This window comes from Nycticebus coucang, chromosome 5 (assembly GCF_027406575.1).
Source record: "Nycticebus coucang isolate mNycCou1 chromosome 5, mNycCou1.pri, whole genome shotgun sequence".
Classification (NCBI taxonomy): Eukaryota; Metazoa; Chordata; class Mammalia; order Primates; family Lorisidae; genus Nycticebus; species Nycticebus coucang.
The window spans coordinates 32,609,986-32,630,880 of record NC_069784.1 but is presented as its reverse complement, the minus strand read 5'-3'; the positions used below and the strand labels follow the sequence as shown (position 1 = coordinate 32,630,880).

At 38.2% G+C, this 20,895-nt stretch overlaps 1 non-coding gene across 1 annotated transcript; it reads left to right on the top strand.

Moving 5' to 3' along the window:
• The first annotated feature begins 20,030 nt into the window (after positions 1-20,030).
• Positions 20,031-20,136, top strand: LOC128586980 (U6 spliceosomal RNA). Its single transcript, XR_008380427.1, has one exon. It is a non-coding gene; the product is annotated as a U6 spliceosomal RNA (small nuclear RNA).
• The last annotated feature ends 759 nt before the right edge of the window (positions 20,137-20,895 follow it).

The window sequence follows — 20,895 nt, the reverse complement described above, 5'->3', positions numbered from 1 at the left end:
TTCTGTTGCAAAGACCGAGAATGGGGTCCTAGTCCCTCTGGCTTGTAATGTTTCAGCTGAGACTAGCTGCAGTTAGTCTAATGAATTTTCTTGATGATTTTGCCTTATGGTTTATAGGAGTTCATTGTTGATGTTAACTTTGGCCAGTGCGGTGACCATATGTCATGGTAACGCACCTTTGCAATGAATCTCCCAGGAGTCCATTGTGCTTATCCTACCTGGATGCCCAGATTTCTAGCAAGACCTGGGAAATTTTCCCCAAGTATTCCATCAAATAGATTTTCCAGCCCTTGGGTATTTTCTTATTCACCCTCAGGGATGCCTATGATCCTTACATTAGGATTGTTTACATAATCCCATAATTCTTGTAAGGCTTGTTCATTCCTCTTATTTCTGTGGTTTCTAGTTGACTGACTTTTTAACTCAAAGATATTGTCTTCTAGCTTTGAGATATTTTTTTTGCCCAATCAGGCCTATTTTTAAGGCTGTCCACTTTGTTTTATATAAGGTTGTACAATCAAGTTCACAACTCATCCTAGAAAAAGTGGTACATACCTCATGCTGTATATCACTATAGTTACCAGATGGTTCAGGGGAGGACTTCGAAAATGACTATAGTGATATTTGGCAATAAAGTTTGTACCAGTTTTTCTAAGATGAGTTCACAAACTTAAATCTATCTGACTTTGTCTATCTTTGAATAAATTTTTCATTTCCAGAAGCTCTGCTTGATTTTTTTAGTAATGCAATGTCTTTAGTAAATTTTTCTTTCATCTCCTATATTATTTTTATGGTTTCTTTGTATTGGGTTTCTATTTTGTCTTGTATTTAATTGTGCTTCCTTATAATCCATATTCAAAATTCTTTGTCAGTCCTTTTAATATTCTCTTTTTAGTTGATTTCAATTGGTACAGAATTACTTTCTTTGAGGAGTGTGTTTTCAATTATTTTTCATGTATCTGGACATCTTTCGCTGATTCTTTCTCATTTGGAGCAGCTTTTGATTCTGACTTTTAGATATTCTTTTGTCTAGGTAGTGACACACCCAGTTGCTCAGTTTAATTTCTGAGCCTGTGGGTGATGTTTGTGGGTGAGACTCAACCACACCCTGTAGTATTGAATTAGTAAATACTGTAAATGCAGATTGACCTCCTTGTGGGTAGGGGGCACTTGTCAGAGGAACAAGCTGCAGCGCTGTTTATGGGTCCTGTGATTGGCTCTAGTCCCTCAGGATAAGAACTCAATTGCCCTAGGTGGTTTGGGGCTCTGGAACTTCAGGTGAGTCCTGTTCTCTGCTACAGCAGAAGTGGAGGAGGAGTGTGGCTGGGTAGGGCTGGTTGAGTGAGCTTACCCTCAGGCTCTGTGTCTCAGAGTAATGCTAGGGAGACCTGGGAATATAGGACCTGACCTGCAGGCCTGTGCCTGGGTCCCCAAAGACCCATCCCTGACCATGTCAAGGAGAAAGCATGCTGGTCCCAATTAGCCCACAGGGTGCCCAATTGGGTTCAATGTCCCTTTGCTTCAGGGCATGTCCCATCCTGATGGTAGCACTGGACCTGCAGCACCAGGGAGGGCCTGTGGGCAGGTAGCTCACAGTCTGAACACCCTTCAGTTTGTTGCAGAGGAAAGGCTTGACCCCCTCTCTCTGTGGACACCTCCGCAGGGTAATTCAATTACAGCCATGGATGGAGAAGGGAAAGGAAAGGAAAAGAGCCTGGAAAGATTTCAGTCCCTCCCTTTGTGAAAGTTCAGTGTGGTTGATCCACCAATAGAGAGGAAAGCAGTTCCTATAAGCTGGTTTGATATCTCTCAACAGCGGTGGGCTTTTCTGTAGGAAAAGAGAGGAAAATAGTCTGCATGGAGGAATGCTAGCACTCTGTTCATCTCTGTCCCTGTCTTCAGAAGGCAGTCTACCCAGAATCTCTAGACTCTGGGGTCATGCAGATCCCCCAAACCTACCAGGGTCCCATGGTTCCTGCAATCTGGGCAAAGTTAGGAAATGTTTATGTCAGAATGAGCAAGATGAAAACTGAGGGGAGGAAGCCTCCTGGAGAGGACTAAAGAGCACAGAGGGTGGAGAAGCAGTATGGCACTTGTCGCCTCCACTTGGCTCCACAGCGATGGGAAGCGACCCCAAGAATGCTGGCAGCCTGGTGCTATGTCCTCAGGGAGCCTCCAGTTCACTAGAGGCAGCAGCCATTGGGCTTGTGGAGGTAAAAGAGCTCCAGCAGCTCAGGAGCCTGTGGACTGTCAGAGATGGGGGCAAGGAGACACAAACCCCTCTACCTGGACCTCTTGCTGGATTTCAAGCCTCACATGGGTTTGATTTCTGCCAATATCTTGATCCTTTATAGTCATTCATGGGCTTCCAGATTCCTTCCAGTCAGCCTTTTCTGAAGAGAAGATAACACTACCTGGAGAGAGCTCCAGAGCTGGCAATCTGAGCATCCTACCAACAATTTTAAACTAGTTTTATCTACTAAAGATCATTAAAATCACATCAACTAAAAAGTGTTGGAGTTAGTTCATGATCCAGTCTGAATTAGGTGTTAATGTTCTCTGTTTCTGGGGCAGAACTATTTGAGGTCATTGTCTATTGGCTATCCCTAGATTTCCAATGTGGAAAAGGAAAAAGGTTTAAAGCTCTGTCGAGGAGAATAGGTTTCAGCTCCAAGAACAGTTGCATCCTAGCATAATGAGGACACTTTCCAAGTCTCAAGTTGAATGTTTGGCCTTAAGGAAATAATGAAGCCAAATATCCAAGAGAGAATTACTAAGACAGCTTTGGTGCAACATTCCGTATCAGGTAATTCATTACCAGAACACTCTTTAATACGGAAAATCTATTGCTAACATTGTGGTTTATAATGCTTAAACCACATATGAACAATCTTGGTTTTTGTTAGTATGTGGGATCATGAATTCTTTCTTTATTTTAAGACAAGCATGAAACAAAGTTTACTAAAAAGAGAAAGGTTTACAGAGGAAGAGCAAGATACAGGCTTACAGAACAAAATACATTCACCATAAATAGCTAAGCGGCCCCATTGTCACAACAAGAAAATCTATAGTTGAAAAAACTGTGTATGTTTACACATCTACCCTATTGCCACATTAAAAGTAGAAAAGAGTATTATTTATAGACAAACTCCAAGTAAGAGAATAATCTTAATTTTAAAAAATTAAAATAAGATAAAAATAAATATATAACCAAATAAGGCTTAGAGGATCACAGTGTATATGAGCATAATAAAATCTCTCAAATACCTCATAAAATATTTAAATAACCAACAACAAAATTATTTGATCTCAGAATTCTGTTATTACTATGGAACTCATTTAGAAAATATTCATAAGGATCAATTATTTGCAATCATGCTTGCCTTACAAGATCAAAGACAGAGTCACTGTGATTATTTATATAAACTTTTATCCATTATAATAGTGTTCTAAGTATCCCTGGAAAGCTATAAAACTAATCAGAATATGATGTTGTTATTTAACATATTACATCAGAGTATAAATTAGTGATCATAAAGGGTTGAAGCAATTCTCTTGTTTCCTAAAATTGGCTTAGTTTGGGAACTATGGTGGATTACCATGGTGCCTTATCAAATGTTTCAGATAAATAAAGCTTGCTTTCTTCTGCTCTATTAAATTGAGTTAATGCAATGCACTTGTGGAATTTTGAAAATTTATACCTCAAAGTAATTCATGACAGGCTAATTTGGGGCCCAAAGGCAAAGCAGCAGCATCTCAAAGTGCCAGGGCTCCAGCAGGACTCTCTGAAGGTCAGCAGGTGTCCTTCCTGAGACCATGCTGGGGGAATTACTATCGGCCATGCATCAATCTTTTCTTAGTTAACCTCCCACACCTGGAACACCTGGGTAAGATGGCAGCTGAGGAGGAAAAATTAGTATTCACTTCATGGTCTACCTATGATTTGTAAGGGCTTTTACTATATCTTGTTTTGTTTTAATGGATGTAATTCCATCTACAATCCATCAGAAGATACATAATAAGGCTAAGAAGAACAAGATTCAACTCTATATACTTTAGGCACTAAGAAATTCTTAGGAAAGAATTCTTAGAAAAGAGGCATCTCAATAAAAATCACCAGGCAGGAAAAAACAGCTATATGTAATATCACATTTTACTCATATTTATGCATTAAACTCACTTCTCAAAAATGGTAGAATTCTTGTAGATTACTAAAGACCCTCTGAGGAAATAGCCTTCTATAAACTGCTTCATTAAAATTATGAAATTCTAAAACTCACTTTGGCAGAATAATAGAAAATGACTCAGAGGAGGTATTTTCTCATTATAAAATGATTCAGATTCCTTCAAAATATCCTTTCTGTTGGCACAGTTTGGAAAATAAGGTGCCAGTGCATTAGATTTAAATTCATCAGTTATAACATTGCACTATCTGTGAACTCCATTCAAAGAGAAATATTCTAATAATAGTTAGGGTCACAGGTACATAGCTCTTTTAAAATAAATATTTCAAAACATTAGAGAAAAAAAGCCAAATAATTCTTTGTTGTGTGACTTTAGTGTCTCCATAGTTAATAACTTCCTAATGGGTAATTTGGTTAAATTTTCATATAATGTTAAAAAAATTACCATGGTGCTAATTTTTAATTTAATAAATGAATAGATGTCTAATATCATAAAGTTTTCAAATTTGTCCAGTTAGTATGAATATATGTATATTAAGAACATTCTCGGCGGCACCTGTGGCTCAGTGAGTAGGGCTCTGGCCCCATATACCAAGGGTGGCAGGTTCAAACCCGGCCTCAGCCAAACTGCAACAAGAAAATAGCCCGGCATTGTGGCAGACACCTGTAGTGCCAGCTACTTGGGAGGCTGAGGCAAGAAAATCGCCTAAGCCCAGGAGTTGGAGGTTTCTGTGAGCTGTGTGATGCCACAGCACTCTACCAAGGGCAATAGAGTGAGCCTCTGTCTGTACAAAAAAAAAAAGAAGAACATTCTATATACACACTGCTAAGCCAGACACTGGGGAGATATTGGTCAAAGAATACCAAATTTCAGTTAGGAAGAATAAGTTCAAGAGATCTATTATGCAACTTGATGATTAAAGTTAATAAGAATGTGCTGCATACTTAAAAAGCCAACAAGGCAGATTTGAGATATTCTTACCACACACAGAAAGTTATAGGACTGTGTAATAATGCGTGTTAATTTGCCTGATGTAGCCATTTCAAAATGTATGCGTACACCAAAACATTATGCCACATACCATAGATTAAAAAAATACAAATTTTTATTTGTTATTAAAAATTTAAAAAGATAAAAAGAACTATACCAGAGAAGGACTATTACAAATATTAATAAGCAAGATCCTTTTAGAAAATTATTTTCAATTCATACAACAACAAATTACTTTGAATACAGTAAAATAGCTTTGGTGCATGAGGCATCTTTCAGATATTTAATTTGTAAAGAGAAAATGGGCATGATAGTGATTAAAAATATGTTTACCTACTTCTACTAGTTTTACACATTATTCTACAATAATAAAATAGACAAAGGTATCATAAAATAGAGCATTATGTTTTGAAATTCACAAAAGACAACTTTCAGACTTGTTTTGAATTTAAGGTCAATTTTATGATTCTTATAAGCTTTGTTATATTTCAATTCATTCAAACAACATGAAGAATGAAATGAACTGTTTATAGTTTTGAAGCCAATAACCTGCTCTTTCTTTCTTTGAGTTCCTTCTTGCATACACCCAATCTTACTTCAGCTTTCTTGAGCAGCCAGAAAAGCAATATGCCTGTGAGAACACTGCTGGGAGCAGTAATTGAATGAATCAAACCTGAATCCTTACCCAGTTCAGGTCCCGCAAATAGATGACATTTAAGAATAACTGTTTCTCCTCTGTACTGTATCTGCTGCAGCACTCACTTCCTTTCAGCAGCACATGAAGGTCTTCTGAAGACCGTCCCTGTATTTTCAAGCAGCATCGAGCTAAGAAACAATTGCTCAGCATTTCTTGTTTCTTGCTCCTTCGTTGATGTTTCTACTGCTGTTTTCTCTTTCTTTTTTTCTATTATCGGCCTTAGTTTTTTAAGAATTTGACCACTTCAATCAAGTCTGTCTAAAATAAAACTTCAGATAGATGTGTTTGTTTCTGGTGTTGTTAAGAATAAGAATGGAATTGACTCTAGTTATATCAAGTTAATCTCATAAACTATGACCAAACCTATTTCCAGAGATCTTTGAGTTTATAAACCCAATCTGAATTCCCTAATAGGATCTGGGGACTCAATCCCCTGGTGAGAACAGGGAGATATTGAGAATTTATATGATATGTGTGACAGGAAATAGTGTTTTGTTGTCTTTTATATGCTTTCCTAATTTACTGCTTTAATTAGAGTGTATCCAATAGCTTACGAAAAGGAAAACAAGTAAATGTATGTGTATAAAGGTCCAAGAAATTTTCCTTGCCATGAAAACCCAGCACACTGCCTTACCTATGGAGCTGCCTCCTTAGACAGTTCAGATTAACAGATTAATCCCAAGATTTAGAGACCCAGGGAGAAAGAGGGTGCTGCCCATTCCTGCTAGAGGAGAAATGGACAAACTAAACCGTGTGTGAGGTCTAAGGACAGACTTAGAGGCTGACTCTCTTCTGATTTATACCTGTGGATGGGTCAGTTTGCTTGGGTGTCAGATGAGGTAGAGTAAAAATGCCTCTGCAACTCCTAAACTAAAACTTTATTTTGAAAATTTCAAAAGCTATCAATTTGTACTAGGTATATACCCAGAAGACCAAAAATCACATTATAACAAATGTATTTGTACCAGAATGTTCATTGCAGCCCAATTCATAATTGCTGAGTCATGCAAGAAGCCCAAGTGCCCATCGACCCACGAATGGATTAATAAATTATGATATATGTACCCCATGGAATATTATGCAGCCTTAAAGAAAGATGAAGACTTCACCTCTTTCATGTTTACATGGATGGAGCTGGAACATATTCTTCTTAGTAAAGTATCTCAAGAATGGAAGAAAAAGTATCCAGTGTACTCAGCCCTACTATGAAACTAATTTATGGCTTTCATATGAAAGCTATAACCCAGTTACAACCTAAGAATGGGGGAAAGGGGAAAGGGAGGGGAGGGGGGGAGGATGGGTGGATGGGTGGAGGGAGAGTGATTGGTGGGACCACACCTGCGGTACATCTTACTAGGGTACATGTGAAACTTAGTAAATGTAGAATATAAATGTCTTAATACAATAACTAAGAAAATGCCAGGAAGGCTACATTAACTAGTGCAATGAAAATATGTCAAATGGTCTAATAAAACCAGTGTATGGTGCCCCATGATCGCATTAATGTACACAGCTATGATTTAATAATAATAAAAAAAAGCTATCAGTTTGTAAGAGAAATTTTACCTATAAAGGACATTTCCTTGCTTGTTTAATAGTTATGTCAGTATGTGCGAATGAAGAAAAACTCTGGTCCTATGAGAGAAATGTTATTATCGTATAAGGGATCTCTGTACATTAGCGATATAGATGATATTTCCTATGATCAAATGTTTATTACTTTTTTCATCACCCTACACATAATTCTTAGATAACACAAACTGCAGTTTTTATTATTCAAATGCGTAGTCCACCGCACAACATCTCATATGCAGCACACAGCATGGTGGGCCAACTAAGCTGAGAGTTAGTTTCACTTCCATTATTTCTTTGCTACTGTCTCTGATGGGTTTGGGAGCATATTGTAAAAGTTAAGATCTTAACCAGCTGATATAGGGTAGCTTCTGGTAGTAAGAAAGCAGATTCAGTCCAACCAGAGATACCTCCCTTAAGGTCTGAATCTTCAGAACAAAACCCCGTTCTACCTGGTACAAGAATATCAGGTAGGCTCTTTTGCCTGGCTATTTCTTATTGATTTATATAGCAAGAAGATTAAGTCCTTATCTGCCACTTGCACATGGCTTTAATCTATTTTGCTGAATAGAATCTTTTTTAAAAAAATATGAAGAAGTGAATAATTCTCAATTATTTACTTCTTTTTTTTTTTTTTTTTTGGCTTCTGTATTTTCTGTCTAACTCAGAGAGTCTTCTTGACCAAAACATGAAACAGTATTAAATGTGCTCATGCTTGCTGTCTCTGTCTTCTCCACCCCTGATCTAATGGAGGCCGTCACCTCAATGTGGGATGTGGCCTGGCCCACGCTTTCTGTCCCAGCAGCACTGGAAGGCTAAGTAAGAGTTTCCTGCTTTTGCCAGGCCGTATCTCACCCACTTGACTTTACTTGTGCTGTCTTCACCCAACTAGAATATTTCCCCCTCCTCTTCTCTTTTCTACCTGGTTCACCCTACAGATCCTTCCAGATTCTGCTGAAGAGTCATTTCCTCCAGGAAGACTCTCTTCTCCACACAGTGGGAGGAAAGTCTACTGTGTCCTCCATAATACCCTGTGCTTAATAATAATTCATTTCTTAAGTGTCTCTCCCATGGGTCTGTAAATTGCTTGTCATAGACAAGTGTCCTTTACTCAGCCTTGTATCTGAGCTTGTAACGTAGTACCTGGAATCTAAAGGCAGCAAGAGATATTTGACGTCAATCATAGCAAATTCTCATGGTTAATGTAGCAGGGTCTGGATTTGCACCCAGATCTATCTGTGTCTGTATTTCATGTCATTCTGGTGATCTCAGGCTAAAGAGCATAGGGTATGGGAGATGAAGGAGAGCAACCACCGCAAAGAGCTTGGAGCTGGAGTGCCTGGGTTCATATCCCACCCCGGTCAGTTTTAAACTGTGTAGCCTGAAGCAAGATACTTCTTTTTTTATTTTGAAAATAATTTAATTAATGGTTGTCAACATTTTCACAGCCTCACAGGGATACAGGATGCACAGTGTGGATGGAACTGTGAAGGGAGGTGTTTAGCCAGGCAGAGCTTCAGCTGAACCCTGAGGCTGAGTGAGAGTCATTTAGTGGTAGGAAAGGAATTTCTCTGGTGGAGTTGAATAAATGGGACATTGGTGATGGAAACTGAATATTTTTTTTTTTTTGAGACAGAGTCTCACTATGTCGCCCTTGGTAGAGTGTCACGGCATCACAGCTCACAGCAACCTCCAACTCTTGGACTTAAGCGATTCTCTTGCCTCAGCCTCCCAAGTAGCTGGGACTACAGGTGCCCACCACAATGCCCAGTAGTTGCAGTTGTCATTGTTTTTTTAGCTGGTGCACGCCAGGTTCGAGCCTGCCACCCTCCGAGTATGTGGCTGGTGCCCTAACCATTGTTCTACAGGCACCCAGCCTGGAAACTGAATCTTGATTTTAGTGTTGAATTAACTCTGAGGTTACAACTCTTCATTCCTTAACTGTTGATGGAGTCATGCATTATTTGGGCATCTAGTAGACTAAAGACTTGACAATTTTGACCAAGGATTTGGTACTTTTCCTCCTCTGAAGCAAGATATTTAAACAATGAATACATTTGCAAAATGAGGAGTTTTTAAGATTATTATAATATCAGCTTGGGAAGAAGTTTAGAATTTCTATAATTAAGCAGGTTGCCAGTTCCAAACCCCACATAAGATGATTTAGAAAACACATCCCAGCCTCTCATATCTGTGGAGCTCACACTTTTCCTTTATCATAATTTTCTTTTGAAATACTGTGCAAGAATTGGAGCTTAAATCCATCAGGACTGCTGCGGATCTCTGATTCTATTACTCTGAAAGAGATTGCTTTGTACTTTACACTTACATATGAAAACTGCTTTCATTTCTTTCTCACTAAAGTCCCAAAAGTATTTATAGAAAACCTAGATAAACTTAATTTATCAAAGACACCAAAGAGGGGGTTTAACATATTAAAAGAAAAGCGCAGGTAAAGAGTTCTGAAGTCTATACTTTGGAGGAATTATTATTATATTATAAATATAAGTCTCCTTTTATAAAAGAAAGCTCTCTTCCACAAAGTCAGATTTTCATACATTCAAAATAAATTTTAAAGCTAAATGATCATCCTTCTAGTTCAATGACTATAATTATGACTTATTTCATATTCAACCTCTAGCTTTCCATTATAGCCTCTGAACATATATCTCCCACTCTCTAAGAGACAATTTCACAAGAAATGCAAATGTCATGGTATATTAGTAGTAACAATAGTAATAGTACTGATAATAATCATATTATTATCAGACACTAAGTGTTCATACATATCAAAAACTGTTTTTGAATGATATATATACACACATAATGTGTTCTTATTCATTCAGACACATGAAATATACATGAGACACACATATACACACATAGCATTTAAATTTTAAACATCAATTTTATGGGGGGGGAGAGACAAGATGGCGGACTGAAGCCAGCTTTCAACAGAGGCTCCCGTCCAGAAGGAGAGTTAAGGCACAGGAATTTAGTGAGTATCCTGGTGGATTTGAGCCGCACCAAGAGAGAAGGTTGAAGAACGCACATCAACACCGCTGAGGCAAGCTGTGATCACAAGGATGCAAACAAAAGCAAAACGGCTCACTTCTGGATATTCTGAAGCCACACCCCCTGTCTCCCTGGGCAACCAGAGGAGGCCACCAGTGAGCAAAGGATTTGCCTGATGCTGCTTACAAACCCGAGAAGCTTCCAGGGCAGGGCCGACACAGAGGGGTAATCGGACACAAACCTCCAGCAGCAAAGACATTTGAACTCAAAACAGCCCGTCTTCTGTAGGCAATTTTAGCAGAAACAGAGACAGAATCCCGCAAAGTTGTCTGTTCTGTTCTGTTCTTTTAGCAACATCAATCAGGGATGGGGCTAAGCCTGAGTGAACACCTCCCTCCCACCACTGCATCAAGTACTCAAAGATGTCAGGCCCCATCTCCTCCTGCTAGATAGTGGCAGACTGCAGGGGCCTGGCAGACTTCCTTGCGATTCAGGCAGGTGCAAACCCCTGGAGTATCTGTTCACTACAGGCAACTGGGTTAGCCATCTGCAGAGATACCAGTGACTGGGTCCAACGGAGGGGCAAAGTGGGGAAGGAGACATCAACCTTCCCAGACTGATCTATTTGCTAGGTGGCTCCTCCTGACTCCACGCAGCACTGGAGTAAGCCATATCAGAGGAGTCACCAGACCCCTGTGATCCAGTTCCCAGAGACCTCTTGAACTCTCCCACCCAAGACAGGTGCCGATTGAGACAATCGATTTGGACCTTTTGAACTGAACTAATAGACTGAGGACTTTTCAGGCGGTGCCCTGGGTATGCGGTTGTAGGAAGGTTTGATTTTCCTTTTCCAACTGGTGCCAGAGGTGGGCAGGCGGGGTGACTTAATTGCTGGTTTTTCCACACAGCTGAGACTTCAAGCCAGAGTAAACGTTAGAATAGGAGTGAATAGAAACTAACTGAAAACAAGACAGAACCACTTAGCCCCACCACACAAGACAGGGCCCCAGTTTCTCAGGCCACAACACTGTACGGGCCCTCAATAAAGCCCCAGGGGAAAAATCAAAGGGAGTAAAATAACCATGGGGCAAAATCGGCAGAAAAACTCTGGTAACATGAATAACAAGAATAGATCAACCCCCTAAGAAAAGATACGGCAGATGTGATTGAAGATCCCATTCACAAAAAACTGGCTGAGATGTCAGAAATCGAATTCAGAATTTGGATTGCAGACAAGATTAATAAAATGGAATTAGGAATTCAAGGAAAAATTCAAAAGTTGTCTCAAGAATTTAACGAATTTAAAGACAAAACCACCAAAGACTTAGACACACTGAAGCAAGAATTTACAGCCCTCAAAGATATGAAAAATACAGTAGAATCCCTCAGCAACAGAATGGAGCAAGCAGAAGAAAGGATTTCTGACATTGAAGATAAAGTCTTCGAATGCTCCCAATCTCTCAAAGAGGAAGAGAAATGGAGAGCAAAAACGGACCACTCACTCAGAGAACTCTCAGATAATTTGAAGAAAAGCAACATACAAATAATTGGGATTTCTGAGAATGATGAAGTGGCCTCCAAGGGCACAGAGGCCCTTCTGCATGAAATTATGAAAGAAAATTTTCCAGACATGCCTAGAGAATCTGAAATTCAGATAGCAGACAGCTTCAGAACCCCAGCACAATTCAACCCCAATAAGTCATCCCCCAGGCATATCATAATTAGCTTCACTAAAGTTAACATGAAAGTGAAGATTCTCAAAGCAGCCCAGCGAAAGAAAACTATTACGTACAAAGGAAAGAATATTAGAATAACTGCAGATCTCTCTGCTGAAACTTTTCAAGCCAGAAGAGGGTGGTCATCAACTTTTAATCTCCTAAAGCAAAATAACTTTCAACCCAGGATCTTGTATCCAGCTAAACTGAGTTTCATTTATGATGGAGAAATTAAATACTTTTTTTTTTTTTTGGTGGTTTTTTGGCTGGGACTGGGTTTGAACCTGCCACCTCCGGCATATGGGACTGGCGCCCTACTCACTGAGCCACAAGCACCGCCCGAGAGAAATTAAATACTTTAATGACATTCATATGTTGAAAAAATTTGCCATAACCAAACCAGCTCTTCAGGATATTCTCAGACCTATCCTCCATAATGACCAACCCAATCCTATACCACAAAAGTAAACTCACTCAGAAACTTCAGATCAAACTCCAACTTCCACACTGGTGAAAGGATTAAAAATGTCCACTGGACCTTTGAAAAACTAGATACCCAAAATTCCACCAGAAGTATCAATACTCTCCATTAATGTGAATGGCTTAAACTGTCCTCTAAAGAGGCATAGGTTAGCTGACTGGATACAAAAACTCAAGCCAGATATTTGTTGCATACAAGAGTCACATCTTAACTTAAAAGACAAATACAGACCAAATATGGTCATCCATATTTCAGGCAAATGGTAATCAGAAAAAAGCAGATGTTGCAATTTTATTTGCAGATACAGTAGGCTTTAAACTATCAAAAGTAAGGAAGGACAAGAATGGTCACTTCATATTTGTTAAGGGTAATACTCAATATGATGAGATCTCAATTATTAATATCTATGCACCCAACCAGAATGCACCTCAATTTATAAGAGAAACTCTAACAGACATGAGTAATTTGATTTCCTCCAGCTCCATAATCGTTGGAGATTTCAACACTCCTTTGGCAGTGTTGGATCGATCCTCCAGCAAGAAGCTGAGCAAAGAAATCTTAGATTTAAACCTAACCATCCAATATTTAGATTTAGCAGACATCTACAGAACATTTCATCCCAACAAAACTGAATACACATACTTCTCATCAGCCCATGGAACTTACTCCAAAATTGACCACATTTTAGGTCACAAGTCCAACCTCAGTAAATTTAAAGGAATAGAAATTATTCCCTGCATCTTCTCAGACCATCATGGAATAAAACTTGAATTGAGTAACAACAGGAATCTGCATACTCATACAAAAACATGGAAGTTAAATAACCGTATGCTGAATCATAGCTGGGTCAGAGATGAGATTAAGAAAGAAATCGCCAATTTTTTGGAACAAAACGACAATGAAGACACAAACTATCAGAACCTCTGGGACACCGCAAAGGCAGTTCTAAGAGGGAAATTTAAAGCTCTGAAAGCCTTCCTTGAAAGGAAAGAGAGGAAGTTAACAACTTAATGGGACATCTCAAGCAACTGGAAAAGGAAGGACATTCCAACCCCAGTAGAAGAAAAGAAATAACCAAAATTAGAGCAGAATTAAATGAAATTGAAAACAAAAGAATAATACAACAGATCAATAAATCAAAAAGCTGGTTTTTTTAAAAGGTCAACAAAATAGATAAACCTCTGGCCAAACTAATCAGAAAAAAAGAGTAAAATCTCTAATATCATCAATTAGAAACAACAAAGATGAAATAAGAACAGACTCATCAGAAATCCAAAAAATCCTTAATGAATATTACAAGAAACATTATTCTCAGAAATATGAAAATCTGAAGGAAATTGACTGATACTTGGAAGCACGCCACCTTCCAAGACTTAACCAGAATCAAGTGGAAATGTTGAACAGACCCATATCAAGTTCAGAAATAGCAACAACTATACAAAACCTCCCTAAAAAGAAAAGCCTAGGACCAGATGGTTTTACGTCAGAATTCTACCAAACCTTTAAAGAGGAATTAGTACCTATATTACTCAACCTGTTCCAAAATGTAGAAAAAGAAGGAAGACTACCCAACACGTTCTATGAAGCAAACATCACCCTGATCCCCAAACCAGGAAAAGACCCAACAAGAAAACAAAATTATAGACCAATTTCACTAATGAATATAGATGCAAAAATATTCAACAAGATCCTAACAAACAGAATCCAGCAACACATCAAACAAATTATACATCATGACCAAGTTGGTTTTATCCCAGGGTCTCAAGGCTGGTTCAATATACGTAAATGTATAAATGTAATTCAGAACATAAACAAATTAAAAAACAAAGACCATATGATTCTCTCAATTGACGCAGAAAAAGCTTTTGATAATATCCAGCATCCCTTCATGATCAGAACACTCAAGAAAATTGGTCTAGAAGGGACTTTTCTTAAACTGATAGAGGCCATCTACAGCAAACCCACAGCCAATATCATATTGAATGGAGTTAAATTGGAATCATTTCCACTCAGATCAGGAACCAGACAAGGCTGCCCATTGTCTCCATTGCTTTTCAACATTGTAATGGAAGTTTAGCCACCGCAATTAGGGAAGAAAAGGCTATCAAGGGTATCCATGTAGGGTCAGAAGAGATCAAACGTTCGCTCTTCGCAGATGATATGATTCTGTATCTGGAAAACACTAGGGACTCTACTACAAAATTCCTAGAAGTGATCAAGGAATATAGCAATGTCTCAGGATACAAAATCAACATCCATAAATTGGTAGCCTTTATATATACCAACAACAGTCAAGTTGAAAAAGCAGTTAAGGACTCTATCCCATTCACAGTAGTGCCAAAGAAGATGAAATATTTGGGAATTTACCTAACAAAAGACGTGAAAGATCTCTATAAAGAGAACTATGAAACTCTAAGAAAAGAAATAGCTGAAAATGTTAACAAATGGGAAAACATACCATGCTCATGGCTGGGAAGAATCAACATTATCAAAATGTCCATACTACCCAAAGCAATATATAATTTCAACGCACTCCCTATTAAAGCTCCACTGTCATATTTTAAAGATCTTGAAAAAACAATACTTCGTTTTATATGGAATCAGAAAAAACCTCGAATAGCCAAGACATTACTCAGAAATAAAAACAAAACAGGAGGAATCACACTACCAGACCTCAGAATTTACTACAAATCGATAGTGATCAAAACAGCATGGTATTGGCACAAAAACAGAGAAGTAGATATCTGGAACAGAATAGAGAACCAAGAGATGAATCCAGCTACTTACCGCTATTTGATTTTTGACAAGCCAATTAAAAACATTCAGTGGGGAAAAGATTCCCTATTTAACAAATGGTGCTGGGTGAACTGGCTGGCAACCTGCAGAAGACTGAAATTGGACCCACACCTTTCACCATTAACTAAGATAGACTCTCATTGGATTAAAGATTTAAACTTAAGACATGAAACTATAAAAATACTAGAGGAGAGTGCAGGGAAAACCCTTGAAGAAATTGGTCTGGGGGAGTATTTTTATGAGGAGAACCCCCCGGATAATTGAAGCAGCTTCAAAAATACACTACTGGGACTTGATCAAACTAAAAAGCTTCTGCACAGCCAAGAACACAGTAAGTAAAGCAAACAAACAGCCCTCAGAATGGAAGAAGATATTTGCAGGGTGTATCTCTGACAAAGGTTTAATAACCAGAATCCACAGAGAACTCAAACACATCAGCAAGAAAAAAACAAGGGATCCCATCGCAGGCTGGGCAAGGGATTTGAAGAGAAACTTCTCTGAAGAAGACAGGTGCACGGCCTTCAGACATATGAAAAAATGCTCATCATCTTTAATCATCAGAGAAATGCAAATCAAAACTACTTTGAGATATCATCTAAACTAACTCCAGTGAGACTAGCCTATATCATCTAAACTAACTCCAGTGAGACTAGCCTATATCACAAAATCTCAAGGCCAGAGATGTTGGCGTGGATGTGGAGAAAAGGGAACACTTCTGCACTGCTGGTGGGAATGCAAATTAATACATTCCTTTTGGAAAGATACGTGGAGAACACTCAGAGATCTAAAAATAGATCTGCCATTCAATCCTATAATTCCTCTGCTGGGCATATACCCAGAAGACCAAAAATCACAACATAACAAAGATATTTGTACCAGAATGTTTATTGCAGCCCAATTCATAATTGCTAAGTCATAGAAAAAGCCCAAGTGCCCATCGATCCACGAATGGATTAATAAATTGTGGTATATGTACACCATGGAATATTATGCAGCCTTAAAGAAAGATGGAGACTTTACCTCTTTCATGTTTACATGGATGGAGCTGGAACATATTCTTCTTAGTAAAGTATCTCAAGAATGGAAGAAAAAGTACCCAATGTACTCAGCCCTACTATGAAACTAATTTGGGGCTCTCACATGAAAGCTATAACCCAGTTACAACCTAACAATAGGGGGAAGTGGGAAAAGGAGGGGAGGGAGGTGGGTAGTGGGTAGAGAGAGGGGGATCGGTGGGATCATACCTGTGGTGCATCTTACAGGGGTATTTGCGAAACTTGGTAAATGTAGAATGTAAATGTTTTGGCACAGTAACTGAGATAATGCCAGGAAGGCTATGTTAACCATTGTGATGAAAATGTGTCAAATGGTCTATGAAGCGAGTGTTTGATGCCCCATGATCATATCAATGTATACAGTTATGATTTAATAAAAAAAAAGAAGAAAAATCAATTTTATGAAGTAAATATCACTACTGTTTTCTCTCTTTTTTATCAAAGAAAAAAAAATGAGGCATAGAGTGTTTAAAGATTTGCTCAGGCCACACAGTTTAAAGCCAGCAAGGGGGGGATATGACTGCAGGTGTTTCAGCCCTAGGGCCTTTACGATGACTTCCTCCCACCCCTCCTCAACTCCATGCTCTTTAGCTCATCATTACTGGAGCAGTGTGGAATATAGACATAGATCCAAGTTTAAATCTGAGCCCCTCTATACTAATCATGGCACGTTGCTATTATCAACAAGAATTTTTCAACTTATTTAACTAAGCTTTACTAAAGAAGGCAGGACCATCTATAAAAAGAACCTATTTAATTTCATGGCATTGTCAGGATGATAAAATGAAACAATATGCTCAGTTTGCAGCATGATGCCCAGTGCATAGTAGATTAATTAATGATAATTTCCTTCCTTCTGGCTATCCCTCAGATACCTCAAATTTAAAATATCGCATTGTCAGGCCCCAGACACTTGCTGCCCTCCTTCCACATGTCTTAATGCAGTGAGAAATTAACATGTATTCAACAGTGCAATAATCCCATTACCATCTTGTAACCAAATATAATCCTTGGCTGTTCCTTCTCTCCCTTAACTTGATTGGGTCTATCATCTATTTGTTCTATCAGCTAAATATTTCTCAAATCTCTCACCTCGCTTGTTCTCCAACCTCCATACCATCACTGTCTTAATATGGACGCTTAGAAACTCTCTCTGAAGTTGTCATAATAATTCCCATACTGATAACTCTGCCTGTGGTCCCTCTAATTCCCAGCCCATCAGTGGCTGCCTCCATTACTGAATCCCCAAAACCTAAATCTGGAAAAGTCATTGTGTTTGTTTCTACACTGTAAACAGGGTGAAGTCCAAACACTAGCTTAGCAAGTCTGGTTTCATCCTGCCTTAGCAAATTCGGCTCCTATTACTCTGTTGCACACCCTTAGAGAAACAGGAAACATCAGGATGGAATGTAATATGACGGTTGTCCCGTCTTTTGCATATACTGTTGCTCTCAACTTAAAAGGCATTGAAACTTTGGATATTAGATGGTAGATAGATTGATAGATATACAGACAGATTGAAAGATGAATTCCCAAGGGATTTGTTAACTCCATAAATCAAATTGTTTTCTAAACATACACTCTCACACTTCAGGGCCTAATCCTTCAGGAAGGAGAGCTCTGAACATAGATAGAATCAGATTGAGGATAACGATGAAATGAAAAGTCACCAGCTCAACAGGTTTTCAGAATAAAAGCAAAGCATTGACCTAACAATCCACAAAGAGACGTGAAAAGGCACAACATCTCAATGCATTATAAATGTCATATTCTCCTACTTGAACAATGTTTTTACTAATGGTAACATTTAGTAGACATGGATTGGGAACCAAATGCTGGGAATATATTCCACAACTTCACATTGTTAAAATGTCTATACTTCCCAAAGCAATCTACAGATTCAACGCCATCCCTATTACAATACCAACATCATACTTTCAAGTGTTGGAAAAAATAATTCTTCATTTTGTATGGAACCAGAAAAAAAACTGTATAGCTAATGCAGTTATTAGTAATAAAAACAAAGCCGGAGGCATCAGCGTATCAGACTTCAGGCTGTACTACAAGACCATAGTGGTGAAAACCACATGGTACTGGCCCACCTAGTTATTGGTGAAGTTAACATTTTTATACAAGTCAGTTTAAATTTATTTTCAAAATCTAATCTCTGGCTCACCCAGACACCTTGAAATGTATACTATACAGACACAAGAGCAATAACATAAATATTTACAATGGCTATCTCTAAGTTACAAGATTGTGGTGGGATTTAAAAAAGTAATCTCTTCATAGTCCAAGTTACTAAAATTGACTTTATTACTTTTCAATCAGATAAAAATAATAAATTTTATTTGCAATTACTCGCCTTCAAGATTAAAGACTAAGGCAATGTGCTTATTTCTGCTAAAATAGAATTAATTACAAAAAAAGGAATCAACAAGTATAACAAAGAAAAGAAAAAGAGAAATCAGGAGATAGGAATGTATTGACAGATAACCCAGGTCAGAGGAAGCTATAATCCAGAATGTGGCAGGTAGGAGCTGCTATGGAAGAGAAAGCCAGGCTGTCCATCAGCGCCTAGAAAAATCTGTGAGCTCCAACCCTCCACCAACAAGGGCAAAACAGCTGCAAATGAGAGAGATTCCTCCAAGATCAGCATGCAGAATGAATAAGGGCCACAGTCAACCACCACTCATTCTGGGTTGGAGTGGAGGACAACTCAGCATTACCCAAAGGGAAAAATTATCATGAAACTCCTCCCCAAAAATAATAAAGTACATTTCCTTGGAATTAACATTTCTAATATGAGTAATTTTCAAATGATGACGCCTGATTCCATTTTATCTTCCCTGAATAAAATATACATACTAAAGTATCTGGAATTATTGTAACCACTGCAAACAAAGATATGGGCATCATCTGTAAATTGATCTAAGATATAAATATGATGCTTGTTATAAATATTAGATAAATTGAGTCAATAGCTTTCCACAGTTAGAAGAAAAAATGGAATAAAGAGAAGACAAAATTTTCATCAATATAAATAAAGATCAAAAGTGAAATAAACAAGTTCGACACTGCTCAGGGAGTAGGGCGCTGGTCACATACGCTGTGGCTGGTGGGTTCCAGCTCTGCCCAGGCCTGCTAAACAACAATGACAGGTGCAACCAAAAAATAGCCAGGTATTGTGGTGGGTGCCTGTAGTCCCAGCTACTCAAGAGGCGAGGCAAGAGAATCACTTAAACCCAAGAGTTTGAGGTTGCTGTGAGCTGTGACACTACGGCACTCTCTCAGGGTGACATAGTGAGACTCTGTCTCAAAAAAAAAGGTGAAAAAAAACGAATAGATTGAAAATGAGAAAAACAGCACAAAATAAAGAGATAGAATAAAAAATAATAATAATGATTATACAGAGAAAATTTTTCAGTTAATGAACTGGGGGTTTTGGTGGATTTTTTTCATATTGTTCTTTTTTAAATCCCCCTAAAGCTGTTTATAAAGTACATACTTAATACAGAAGAACAGTGTTCAGTTGGACAACACATATGCTTAAAATGGAATGGTACATGGAAAACCTGCATGACCTCTGCATAAGAATGGCACGAAATTAGTGAAGTATTCTATATTTTTGTACTATACATTTAAAAGTGGATAAATTTTACATTGTATGCTCTTTACTACGCTAAAAAAATCACATAGGGGAAGTTGAATATAGAGAACACTGGCATATGCTGATCGAAAGAAAGCTCATATAGCAGAATTGATATTAATACAATAAATTTTAAGGCAAATAGCATTATTAGAGATAAGAAAGTCATCCCTTAGGTATAAGAGGTTAAATTCCCTTGGAATATGCAATAATTCTAAACTTATATGAACCTAAGAACAGTTTCAAATACAGACAATTCTCATCATTTATTGTATCAACATTTGCAAATTCTCCCAGTCACTAAAATTCATTTGTAACCCCCAAAGCAATCCTCGCAGTACTCATAGCCTTTTATGGCCATTTGCAGATGTGTAGACAATAGTGAAACATTTCAGTTGCCCCAGATGCACATTCCCAGCAGAGGTGGAAGGAGGAAGACCATAGACTGACTTCTGGTTTCAATTCTCAGGCTGTAAACAGATGTCCTTTTCACAGTCTATTGAGTAGTGTGTCTTTCATATTTGGGTGCCTTTTTTTTGGTGATTTCACTATCTAAAATGGCCCCCAAGTGTAGACTTGGATTTTCATTTAGTGTTCATAAGGACTAAAAGAGTATGATTTACCTGATGGAGAAAATGCATGTATTAGATAAGCTTCATTTAAGCATGAGTTACAGAGCTGTTGGCAATGTACTCAACATTAATGAATCATCAATACATATGAAACGAGATGTCTTGAAA